The sequence below is a fragment of the Calonectris borealis genome, chromosome 2 (assembly GCF_964195595.1).
Source record: "Calonectris borealis chromosome 2, bCalBor7.hap1.2, whole genome shotgun sequence".
Lineage (NCBI taxonomy): Eukaryota > Metazoa > Chordata > Aves > Procellariiformes > Procellariidae > Calonectris > Calonectris borealis.
In genome coordinates, this window is record NC_134313.1 from 60,533,572 (window position 1) to 60,546,634 (window position 13,063).

Consider the following 13,063-nt stretch of genomic DNA (forward strand, 5'->3'; position numbering starts at 1 on the left):
ACAAAAAGCTTTTTGTTGTTGATGTTGGAGATTTTAGGGTTTGGAGGACTTTTTTTTTTTTTTCCATCTGGGCTACTCTGTAATAATTTCTAATGAATAATTCAAATGTCATGGGAAACCAAAGCTGCTAGAGACTCACTTTCTCATTATTAATTGTACATTTCCTCTTCTATTAGTAATACCGCACTGAAAGTTTGTACTGAAGAAATCTAATGAGTGTGACTTAGAGCATTTTTAATTCTTCATCCTCCACCTAAGGTGCAATGAAATTGCCTTGGGTTATGTGTACAGACTTTCCCATGAGACATAAAATTAAAAAGATTTCTTCTGTTTCTCAGGGAGATTTTATTTTACTTCAGACATGAATAGCAACACCAGGGATTTTCCTTCTTCCTCTGTAAAAACTAACTCAACTTTCTGCATATGATTCCATGATGATTAACTTCAGCAATACAAGAGCATTAATTCCAGAACATGAATGGCACACTTTGATGTTGCTCATGGCCAAAATGCACCACCCATGCATTTAAATATCACAGAAAAAGCATCTACTTTGGGGAACATTTAAGATTTTTTTTCTCTGAGTTATTATAACAGGTATGATAAGATTTTAGTGAGTTTTAAACTTACTTTAATTTATTTTAGTTTATGTAATTTATTCCAAGCCTTTTGTTTTGGAAGATCAAAGTTATTTGCATACTCTCATCTTCATATAATCTCAGAAACAAATGTTTTCATGAGAATGCTTTTTTGTTTTATTGTTTTTTTTTCTTTTTTTTTTTAATCCCAGACAAGTATTTATATCTGAGAGAAATTCCACAAAAGTGTCCCAGTCTTCACACATATAAGAGGGAACAAGCTATAAATTGCCATAATTTATTGCAATTTTGCACCAGCTGAGGACTGGGTATAAAATGAATCTGTGTTTATCTGACAGCTTGAACTCAGCCTTTCCATTAGCAATAAGGGAATGACTAAAATTTTAACAATGATGTTACATCTATACTGAAATACATGAAGGAGTATAGGAATGAGATTAGATGAGATCCCATCTTTCTCTCTGTATTTGAGCTCCAGCAGAATAAAAAAGGTGGCCATACTCATGGTTGTTATGATGTCCCTGTCAGTTAGACCTCTTAGGGTTTGATGGTTGAAGTACCGGCTGAATCTTTGTTCATGCTGCAGTGGCTTATGAGTTTAGGCCCAAAGATTTGAAGTTTGTAGCTGGTGGGTCATCCTGGAACATAACATTATAGGTAAATGTGTGCAGCCAAAGCTCAAAGTCATCTCAGAGAATATAATGGAGATAAGCTGTAACAAAATAAGGCTACACAAAGTTTTGAATGTCTCACAGCAGGAAGCTGCAGCCAGTGTCAACTATTGCAAGAACAATAAGGCCAGGATGGGAGATATTATTAGATTTAGGTCATAACTAAAATAGTACTGAAATAAGCCTTGTCTGCCTGTTGTGTACTCTATAAATCATCTCATACACTAAGCACTGTATACAAATGTAAAGATCTTCAAAACTGTATTTTTTCAGAACTCATATCAGCATTAGAAGCAGTTCTTAGAACTGTATACTATAATATTTTGAACAGGAAGTTCTAATATTATGAAATTTTTTTAAGATCCTTAACTAAACTTGCTGGCATTTTAAAAAATATATTTATATAAAAATAAAAAATATATATAAGACTCTATTACTGTATTATTGGTGTAACAAGAAGTCAACCAAAGGTAAACTGTTCATAAATGGTAAAACCAGGGTCAAGAATCCTGCCTCCAGGTCTGCTACTCTAATAGATCTGTGAGAGCCTATTATAACTGATTAGTTTACAAAAAGAAGGCATCAGGCTCAACTCATTTTCACTGTGTACCATCATTTTGTGTGCCAGGAAATTACAGCTTACATGAACTGGAAACATTGCCTGTATTATGCATGAAGAGAGGGATGCAGGAAAAGTATTGTTTAAGATGTAAGGTAAGCTGTAAGATGACATGACTACAGTCTTTGCTGAAACAAACACTATTAAACACATATTTGTTTCATATACTAATTAGATGTTTTGAAATTTTCAGAAATTTTTGTGGTTACCAGGCCAACTCAAACTTTTACACATTATCTTTTAGACAGAATTTGCACAATAAGCTCACAGGGAGGTGAATCACTGATCTGCCACAGGGAATTGTGCAAGATGTCCATTTAAACAGCTGGAGCTAAGAATCTGATCCATCATCTAATTCACTATCCCTAGACACCATGAAGTTTATAGGCTTCAGTGGGTACTCTGAAATTTACCTACCAGCCATTATGGATACTCACATTTTCTGCAGCTACCTGCTAGGACACTCAAAGGCATCCAGAATCTTTCATATGAATGTGTCCTACACTGTGAGTCCTGCCAATTGGAGATTTAACGTGACATGACAGAATGTGATAGCCTCAAGGTCAACTGCTTTGCATTTACAGGCAAGTTTTCCAAAGGAGATATAGGCACCTTGAAACTCAAGTCCAGTTTATGAATTTACCTGCAAAATCCCACCGAGATGTGCATAATAAAGTAGGATTAATAGAATGTTCTGGATAGCAAAATAGATCATGGAGAAGGGTATTTTAATAGGCCACCCTCTATCTATCCCAGTCTCTGTTTAGAAAATAACACAATATTCTTGGAGTTAGAAGGACAGCAAACCAGAAGCAGACCAGCTGTGTTGTAACCCAGTGATGGGGGATTTAGCTGTGGAGGGTTGGATGTCAGTACATTTGAAATTCATACTATTGAATGAAACTAGAAAAAGTTTTGGGAAAAGGAACTTCAAGTCTTTTACTGTAATTCTCATAAGCCCTCTATTTGATCTGAGCCTTAAGTAATGTTTAATATTTTAAGAAACATTTTGGCAAAATATATTAGAGCACTGTACTGTTAGCACTGCTAACATCAGCTGACACTAGAAAGTAATATGATCTTAAGCAGCATTTGTTGAAGACTTCTGAAATATTCTAAGGTGTTGTATTGAAAACCGATTGGTGCATTCACAGTGCACAATTAAAGTTCTTATTAAAATGTTAGATATGTCTAAAAGAATAAAGATTCATCATTATCACAAAATCTGTGTCTGGCATCACAGCCACATAAGATCACTCTTACTCCACGTCCAGGTGACAGCAATTATAAAAGACAGATTTAGACTGCAGGGGGAAATAATGGTGGATTGACAACATTAGCAATAAGACACAAAGGTTAGTGCTTCTAAGAAGTTGCTCTCTTCCCAAAGTTTGCGTAATAGTCAAGTCTCCCACCAGGTTAATAAAGAAGAACTGATTATGAGAAGCATCTGGGAACATGCTAAAAGAAAAGGTATATGGGCTACTAAAACTAATCAGGACTCATTAACACACAGCCCAACACCCCCAAAATAGCAAAGAAAAGCTCTGACGCAGGGAGGGACATGGAGATAAAAATGCGATTTTTTTCCATTAGTGGCAACAGGATAATGCACTGCAGAAAGCCATCTAAAACAATGGAAAACTATCATTAATTTTGCATACATTTGATAAGGTCCTAATTTACCTTTGCTAGACATCATCAAATAGAAGCTACCTAAACTCATAAGAACTTGGTACTGATAACTGTCCTCTGTAGAAGATGGAAGTTCTTCTGGAACAACATTAAATATCCTTTCAAAATTAGGGTCACAGAGACAAGCAGAAGCATCAGTGATACAGTTCTTTGTATAAAAAATCAAGAGATGCATGTAGACTCTCAAGGGATAGAGTTAATCTTCAGATGACTATAGGCAATCAACTGTTCCATTTTCAAGGGCTCAAAACAAAATTAATTTTGAAAATCTTTGGGAAATAGTATCCCTACACTAGATCTTTGAAAAACTGCTTTTCCTTTGGTGGATGTAAAATGGTTCATGTGAAATCTTACAATAAATCCCTAGAAATGGTAAGTAATTTGCAGGAGCCTGCCAAGCCAGCCTGCAGAGGGTTATGGGTAGGTAAAATTCTTCCTCTGCTCTGAGCAAAGCTATGAGTACTATGCTAATGTTCTTCCTATTGCTACCATACTATGTTGGTGATTCACGTACCATTAAATAAATAAATAAAAACCTTTACCTCTTTCCCAGTGAACCAGTTCCAAGATTTCTGTAAAAAAGAAGACCTCCCAGAACATCAATATTTCCAAAGGAAGAGTTATCTCCCTCAGATCCGAGATAGAGTTAGAAAGAAGGCACAGGTGTCACAATGAGCTAGCAGTGATCTGCCTGGGGTTTGTTGCATGCTCTTCTGTTAAACTCCCCTGTTAGCGGGCACTGCTCTATGGGGTAGATTAACAGATCTTTGTCATCTTGTTATGCAGCTGAGGTGCTGAGCCAAAAAAACATTTAGTGTTCAGGTACAAAAGTTAAAAGCTCTGTCAAGTTATGGTGTTTTGTGTTGTGTTGGAAGAAAAGAAATGGAATTATACAGAAACTAAAAAATCTGCTGTTTCGTCTTCCTGTATATTCATATACCGGATATAAACCAGTTTTATTTATACCTACTCCATAGTGTTTTAGCACTTAAATATAAATCCATCTAAGAGAATTAGGGAATTCTCAGAGAGATGATGTTCAGATATATTTTTGAAAAATGGCAATGCAGTAGCCATTTGAGCTTATTTGTGTAAAATGTTATGTCGTTGAAACCATCTGCTTAGAAGTAGATCAGAGGGGAAATATATCTGCGTGACTTTAAAACTACAGAACGGGGCTCCAAGAATTCAGGATCCATCAATCAGTAGCTTGCATTGCTACCAAAAGTGTCTTTAACATACAAAGACTTCTTGGATAATTTTTTTGGCACTAAGCCTGTCTTCAACATAATGCATCATCTGTAAACAAGCAAATTACTTGGCTTCCAATGAGTCTCCTATAGAAGGTGCATTCTAATTAAATTTAAAGGTAGACTGGGGTTTTTTAATTAGGATGAATTATAAAAATGTTACTGTTTATGGTAGTGTTTTTTATGCCTTACAGGGTAAAAATGCATTGTAATTTCTAAAATTACTTCAAACACTGGTAGCACATTTTATTTATGCCTCTGTACTGCATTAAAACCATAAATGTTTGGTACTGTCACCAGAATGAGAAAGCTATAAACATTAGTTAAAATAGAATATAGTAGAGTGTGAGAGTGTGCGTGTGCGCGCACGCGTGTGTGTATGAGAGAGAGAGAGAGATCAGGCAGAAGATAGTAGCTGTATGTTAAAATTATTTTCTTACATAAATGGGCTATGCCATATTACATTTATTAAAATGTATTTATGGAACATTAACCATAATACTCATTTCTGATAATTAAAATAAACGAAAAAATGACCCAGGCTACCAATCAAGAACGCTTCTTGTGCCGATGTACTGTGGAGTGAATTCTAATCTCTATTACACTGGTCAAATTCTATCAAAGTCAGTGAGTCATTTGGTATTTGAACCTGGGTAATGAAAGGAAAATGTTTAATATCGCCTTGTAACACTTTCTATCAGTTCATATATACCTAACCATTGAAGTTCACAGTGTTCCTCTCTCTTTCTGTTATTTTGTACTGTACACAGGTGCATCCATTTCAAGATGTTAAACAACATGGTATTTTCAAAGCAGATTATCTATTAATCACATTCTGGCAGTGACCAAAGCAGAAAAAAGGGAAAGGGAGTGAACTTTGTGGGAAACAAAACGAAACAAAACAAAACAACACAACACAACCCTTCCCCATACTTCGGCAAAATGCATAAATGGGAAGGCCTGCCAGGGTCTTCCATGCCACTTAGACTCTATAACACTGCTGGAGGGAAACTGGTTCTATAGCCATCCCTTTCACTGTCAAGGGAAATAATGTGAATTGCTGGTAAGAAGTTACAGCATCACTGGACAGTTAGCTGCAACGGCTATAACACATTCCTCCAGAGGTATGCGGTAGTTTTGTCATGAAAGCTGCAGAGGAATTGTATAGTCTGGTCCAGGGTGGACCTGTGAAAATAGTCCAACCTAGTTACTGTTAAGGTAGAAGTAAGTGGGTTTTAAGCTTAACTAACTGTCTTGTATATTTAGGATACGAGCTCATGATGTGCTGTATTACTTTTCCATTCTGCCATTTATATCCTGCCTCTTACGTTCTCATCTGTTGCACTCAATCTCAGAAAGCACACACACTGCAAGGTTATCACTGAACAATACTGTACATTTCTTCAGTAATCACTTTTCTTGTAGCTTGTTCATTTTCTCTCTCTTGTTTGAGTCCTTTGGTTCTTATTATATTTTCATCGTTGCTTCCATACTTCCCTGAGCACCTCTGATAGGACTCTGAAACAAATTCAGATTCCTAATCCCCATCTTCAAGTTTTTTCCTGGGCTGTTCCATGAGTTTTCCTTAAAGCTCTTTGACAGAAAAAATGACCGACAGCTTCTCCTTCCTGATGCAGCAGACCTCTACCCTCCAATGAGAGCGTGTTCTTTGTGACGGAGCTCAATCTCAGCTGTGGGTCCCAAACATGGAGCTAATACTTCCAGAAGCTGCTTTCATATACCTCACTGTTTTCTGCAAAATGCTTTTCTCTCTGATCTTGTCCTTTCTCAAATAGCAACGTATATATTCACAATAAAACCCCAGAAAACATGCTGCAGCAAGACACACTATAGTACACTGGCACGCAGTTCTCCCCTGGGGCTGGAGATAAGAGAGGAACTAATATATGACAGATGTGACATTGCTTTTGGAAGATTCTTAGACAGAGCAGTGATAAATCTAAAAACTATCTAAATCTGTATAGAAGAGAAGGAGTAATCCTGAACTTTAACTAATCTTTTTTTTTTTAATCTTCTTATTAATTACTCTGCACAAACTTTAACTCATTATTATTTAAAACCCATAATATTCAAAACCAAGCTGAACACCTGAAAAAAGTACAAGGATTAAGAGCTGCTTTTGTTTTCAGTGAACTTTCACCCTCTGCTATGCTAGTCACTCTCTTTGTGATTATTTATATATTTATAATATTTTCAGTTTAATGTGTAATAACTTAACATATGATTAAAGAATTGTTTTGAAATGCAACAGGTAAACTGGAAGAGATTACTCACTAAATGTAATGGATTACTCACTAAATGAAATGGATGAAGGAGAGGAGAGAGTATTAGAGCTATAAAATGGCATGCTCATATTACCGGGGTCTCAATTACCAGGGCATGCTCACATTACCAGACCTCAGTTACCAGGGTCTTCCTTCTTACCCTTGGAAACAAGAAATTCCTAGGGTTCAGTGGCTTTTATTATGATAATTTTACTACATTTAAAAAACTATTATCAAATTATTTATATTACAGCCAAAAAACCCCACATAATGTAAGGCACCACAGAAGCATGAAGGTGGGCACAGAAACCGAAAGTTTCCAAAAAGAGCCTTCTACTCAAAGGCAGAGACCAGGAGGGGACACAGGAGCGCAGATGCAGTCGCCAAAGTGCCAAATAAGAGAGGATGAAAACATTTTAATTGTTTTGTTGTTGTTTATTGTCCAGTCATGAAGGTGCAGAGGCTGGGCCGCCGATAGGGAACCGGCCGGGCGCTCCTGTGATGCTGTTGGCACAACCTCATGCAAAGGAGCCTGGATATGCTGGGGTGCTGCCAGGTCATCCCTGTGGCAGATGGACCCACTGCCATTGATGAGTCTTCTCGAGATGGCTGCGCTCCTATGGGCTCCATGCTGTTTTCTGGTGGATTAACAGCCATTGGCCCCACGCCGTGCTTTGGTGGATTGACGTCCGTGGGCTCCACATCATCCTTTGGTGGGTTGTCATGCCTGGGCCTCACACCATGCCTCAGCAGACAGATACGCCAGGGCCCCGTGCTGTTCTCCTGTGTGCCCACAGCTGTACGCTGCATGCCATTGGTCGCGTGAACGTGGGCAATTGCTCTCATGGCATGAGAGGTGATGTTCCTCCTCCTCGTCCTCCGCTGATTCTCCTTCTTCCTCCTGGGAGGTGCCTTTCTCCTCCGTAGTTGTGGGAACTGTCTCTGTGCTGTCCCACGCCAAGGCAGGCAGCCACCTGTATCACTGCTGCGGCTCCTCTTCCTTCCAAGCATGCTTGGCATCCGAGGTCCTTGAAGCTTGGCTTACTGTGGGCCAGCTGCAGGAGCTCCTGTTTTTATATGTCTTGAGCAAAAGGCAGTGTGGTGGCTGGCGACAGCAGGAGGGCACTGTGATGGCCTTGTCTCACATCCCCTTTGCTTTTGTGCCTGGGAAATTCTTCTGACCAGCTTTAAGGCCATCTTTATTCCCCATTCCTTATGACTTGTCTTTATTTGTCATATCTCTCTATCTCACAGAAAAATTAATATTTAATTATCTATGACACTGCATGTGAATGTACACTTTGCAATGGCTGCCAGGTGGAAATTATTGTTAACGACAATTTCCCTTTTGAAATTTTTTTGTGCAGTAACACAAAATATTTAAGTTCCACACAAAACTAAATTAATTGAAAGGCAAATGTAAGTACTGTCTTCCTATACGTTTTAAAACATTGCCTGAATCTTTATTTCAGTATATGTAATATCTAGGATGTGTCAGTTAAACTAAAGCTAATGTAGGAAACTTAAGGAAGGGATATTCAAGACATTTCTATTACCATCAACAGAATGAATAAATGCATCTTTGAAAACTTATGTTCTTTAGCTTTTCAGTAAAAGCCATGAAGTCTTACTTCAGATTTTTTCCCATTTTACATACATTTGTTTTTCTCTTTTAAGTTTTCCCAAGTTCTAAAAATCTTTTCCTGTATAGAAGGAAAACAAAACTTTCTTTTGTCAGTCAACACAACCTTACGTATTACTTTTTGAAATGCCAAGTTAAAATAATGTTCACTGTGAACAAACCCCCACTCATTAGGAAGCATAAAAGGATCTTGCTGAAGTGCGATCTTCCATCATTCTGTCACTTTGAAATTGCTGCAGGTTCACAACTGGACTACAACAACCCAAAGTGCATTGCTAAGTGAAAGCAAGTGACAATTACATGAAAAGTCACTACAAGTAATTTTGTTAGGAGAAAGCTGCCAACTATAAAGCAACACTTACATTTAAAAAAAGAAAAAAAAAGAAAAAAAAAGAAGGCAGTAATCCTCCCCTCCCCGAATTTTCCTTAATCCTCTGCTAAGAAAGTATCTCCTAGTGTTGGGCAAAACAAGAGATATTTGTAAGTCAGCTTCTAAACAAAAAAAAAAACCCAAACCACCCCAAGGAAGCTGGAATAGTGAATATAGAAGGATTGCCTTGAGTTATACATTTTACTGAGGCTGAACTGTCTATGTAAACACTTGGTAAGTAAGCAAGAACCTACACTTCTAGTACTTTAAAGCCTGCATTCATTAAATATGTCGTACAACATAGTCAGAAATTTCATATTAATTGAGAGTGGATATTTAGACACACTCAATAATTTATAAGCCCCACTAGTACAAGCAAAGAGGTATCCTATCTTAATTATATTGACTGTTGTTAACAGGATTATTGAGGTTGGTTGAGACAATATTAATTTTAAATATTAATGATAGGAATTTTTCAGACTTTTTTTCCATATAACATCTACAAGTTGTATTTTGTCTGTGTGACCAGGATACTAATCTGAAATATACGGTATGTCAATATTCCATTTATTTTTGTTCCTATGCCATGTGCTCTCAATGTGCTTTCAGAGCTGAAACAAATACTTTATATGTAGAGATTATGCGGTATAATTACTGCTGACTCCAGCATTAATCCAAGGGAGTTACATAACTTTCTAGATGACATGATGGTAATGAACAGCAAAAGAAGGCGGCAACCCCTCATTAATCTGCTCTTTTCTGGTTTTACGCTGTGCTCCTCATCTTTGTACCCAAGTGCCAAGTCCAGAGGACATGAGTATCAAGGCATGGTTCACATGAAGATTAGGTACGAAAACTTGCTGTTCGGAAAACCCCAGATCAACCTTTGCATGCTGCTGAACTTTACATTCCATAAACATTTTGGTTTCCCATTTTAAAGAGTCCCAGGTATCTAGAGTTTTGCATCTCCATCTCCCTGGAGATATCTTATGGTTGACAGGGTGAAGGAAATGGTGCTTAGCTAATGTCTAAACTCTAATGAAATCCAGACACTGTAAGTCTTTAAAAGTCACTTGAGGGGCTGGATCCTGTATGTGCTCTTGGAGCAAGTTTAACATACAGTGGCTTCCAGAATACACTCTCTATACAATTCTGCTTTATCTTTCCATACTGTGCAGCTCTCTGTAATTACCTGTAATTAATTATTGTGTACAGAAATACAGGATAAAATGACATTTTATCATAGATTTTTTTCTTTTGCTCTTTCTGATTTTTTCTTGATTTCTCTGTTTCTATATGTGCCTTCTGAAAATGCACATATATTAAGGAATTATGCTCAGTTTTCTCATTATTTCATTGTAGTTTATGCTTAGGATATCAAAACTAAATCATAATGCAAAGAAAATACACAGATTCATAACATTTGGATCCATTTAATTCATTTAAATTCCAAGGGACAGATTAGATATAAAGATTCTTCAAGTTTCCTGTCCTAACTTATTCCTTATTTTTATGGGTCTTTTTAGGATCAGAAAGTACAGTTAACAGGAATAAAGCTAATCCCTCTTTCTTCCTTGTGAATAAGGGAAGTTTTGAGTATACACAATTTATTTACGAAAGTGTCTACAAAAGGAAAGGCTGATAAGAAATTAACAATGTTTAATTTGTTAAATCAGATTTTCAATACTTCCTACAAATAGTTCCATTCTTACTATCTGTTAGCGTTGGATATGGAAGAATTTATGACCTTATTCCTTTAAATACCACAGACTGATGTGGATATTTCCAATAGCCTCTTCTGCTATGTGTGTTTGACAAAGGCCACTGGCTTAATAAGGCACAATTCCAGCACACACCTGTACATAAAACTGCTCTGGCCCCCACTGTGGACTTATCTTTTCTCCAGCCTTTCAATACAAAACCACCTTTGTGGAATAAATTGGGATCTTTTCATTTTTCAGGCTTAACATCCATAAATTCAACAATGAGTTATAAGTCATGTAGTTTAATATCATTATACATAACTGCATTTAATGGATGGAAATAGCTGTATATTTGGGGTGTGTATGTATACGTATATATATATACATCCTTGTCCCCCATCTTTTAGAATTTCCTTTTCCTCAACTGTTATTTAGTGATGGGAGGGGGTGATAGTCGTTTAACCTTATGCTTATGGAGTGCTGAGCATAAGAAGTCTGAATTCTGGTCATCTAGATGCCATATGGCCAATTAGTAATGAATGTTATTAATGGTGTTTTTTGAAACTTCAGAATAAGTAAAATGTTAAATAAAGACATTAATTTTTCACGTCCTAGTCAGGAAGGACAAAAAAGAAAATGGATCCTAAGCACATCATCTCAAAGCCATAGACTATAACTACTGTTTAAAACATATGTATAACCAAACATAGAAACAGTCTAAACGACTCACATGCAGAGAGACACTTGTCTTGAGATAAAAGAAGAAAATAGCTCCAGAACCCTATGCTCTTATAAGCATATGGCTTCTGATTTTTTTTCAATTTTTATATATCTATATACACACACATATACATGCACACATATATATAAAAACAACAAACAGTTCAACTGGGGCCTGCAGCCAACTTGGATTGCATTTGCTTAGACTGGAAACCAAGATGACACTTGGGCTGTTAGCTATTTGAGCACAAGGAATCTTTTTTTGTTAAAGATTTGGTATGAAGACTACTAAGGTAGAACCGTGTGCTCTTTCTTTTTTTCCTATTTGTTACTGTGAATGAACAACAACAAAAAAACCTGTCTCAAAATATGTTATTGACATTCTCTCCCTCTTTCATATCTGACCTTCTCAGAGCTTGACAGGACCCAGAGACCTCTAAAATGCATGGGCGTCATCCCATCAGCTAACCTGGATTTACTTGCAATGCTTACTTGAATTCCTTGCTGTATTCATGGATCAGTGAGTGCCTCTTGTTCATTTACACCACATTATCCATTTATGTTTTCTGCAAGTTGTCAATGTTGGGGAAAGGGAGTTTGTTTTGGGAAGTAATCAATTAAAACGGCATCTTATTCACAAAAATTCATGACAAACTGTTAACTCAATTTTTTAAAAAAATGTAGAACATGTCATTAATTGTGCAGTTTGGACGCACTACATGACTGTTCTTTCAATGTGTAGACTGGATTAACTCCTGAGGGTACCAGACTGCATCCACAGAAGCACTGGTATCACGATAATTCACTACACGTGGGAATAGAAGTGAGACTACCATTACTCTGTTGAAGGACAAACACAAGTCATGTTTATAACCTTACAAGATTATTCTGCAGATCAACTGAAGCCACAGGAATTGCTGGATAAATTTTCTGGACCTTCCTGCCAAATTCCTTTGGCTTCTCCATTCCTATTGACATCTGGGATCTGGCTAGCTTTTGGCACCCCGGTGGGGCAGCCAGGTATGGGATGAGGTGACTTGCCTCATAACTTTCAGTCTTTCCAGTTTTTTGCTTCTAGAGATGGTCTTGCACCTCACACTCTAATCAAGCTCAGACAAATATTTGTGGTGTAACTTATTAGCTAAAGTGGACTTGAAATCAGAAAAATGTGTATTTTACAGAATAACTGATATTGATATTTAATTAATCTGCTCAGTCTGTATATTGTTTTTGTTTTCAAATGTGGCCCCATGTGTTCTTGTGCAGTCTCACTATCCACCCATTAGTCTCTCTCCCCAATAACCTCTGAGTGCAATGATTAACAACATTTGAAAGAAATATAGATGTCTCAAAGATAATAACACTGCTACAAACTTCAAGCACAATTGTCTGCTGTCTGCAAGAGAGGAGACACAAATGAGAGTCTCTGCTGAAGGAAAGGGAGGCAGAACTCAGCTGTGACATGCTCTGTCAAAAGTGTTCAACCAGTCTTGACTAGTAATAGCATTG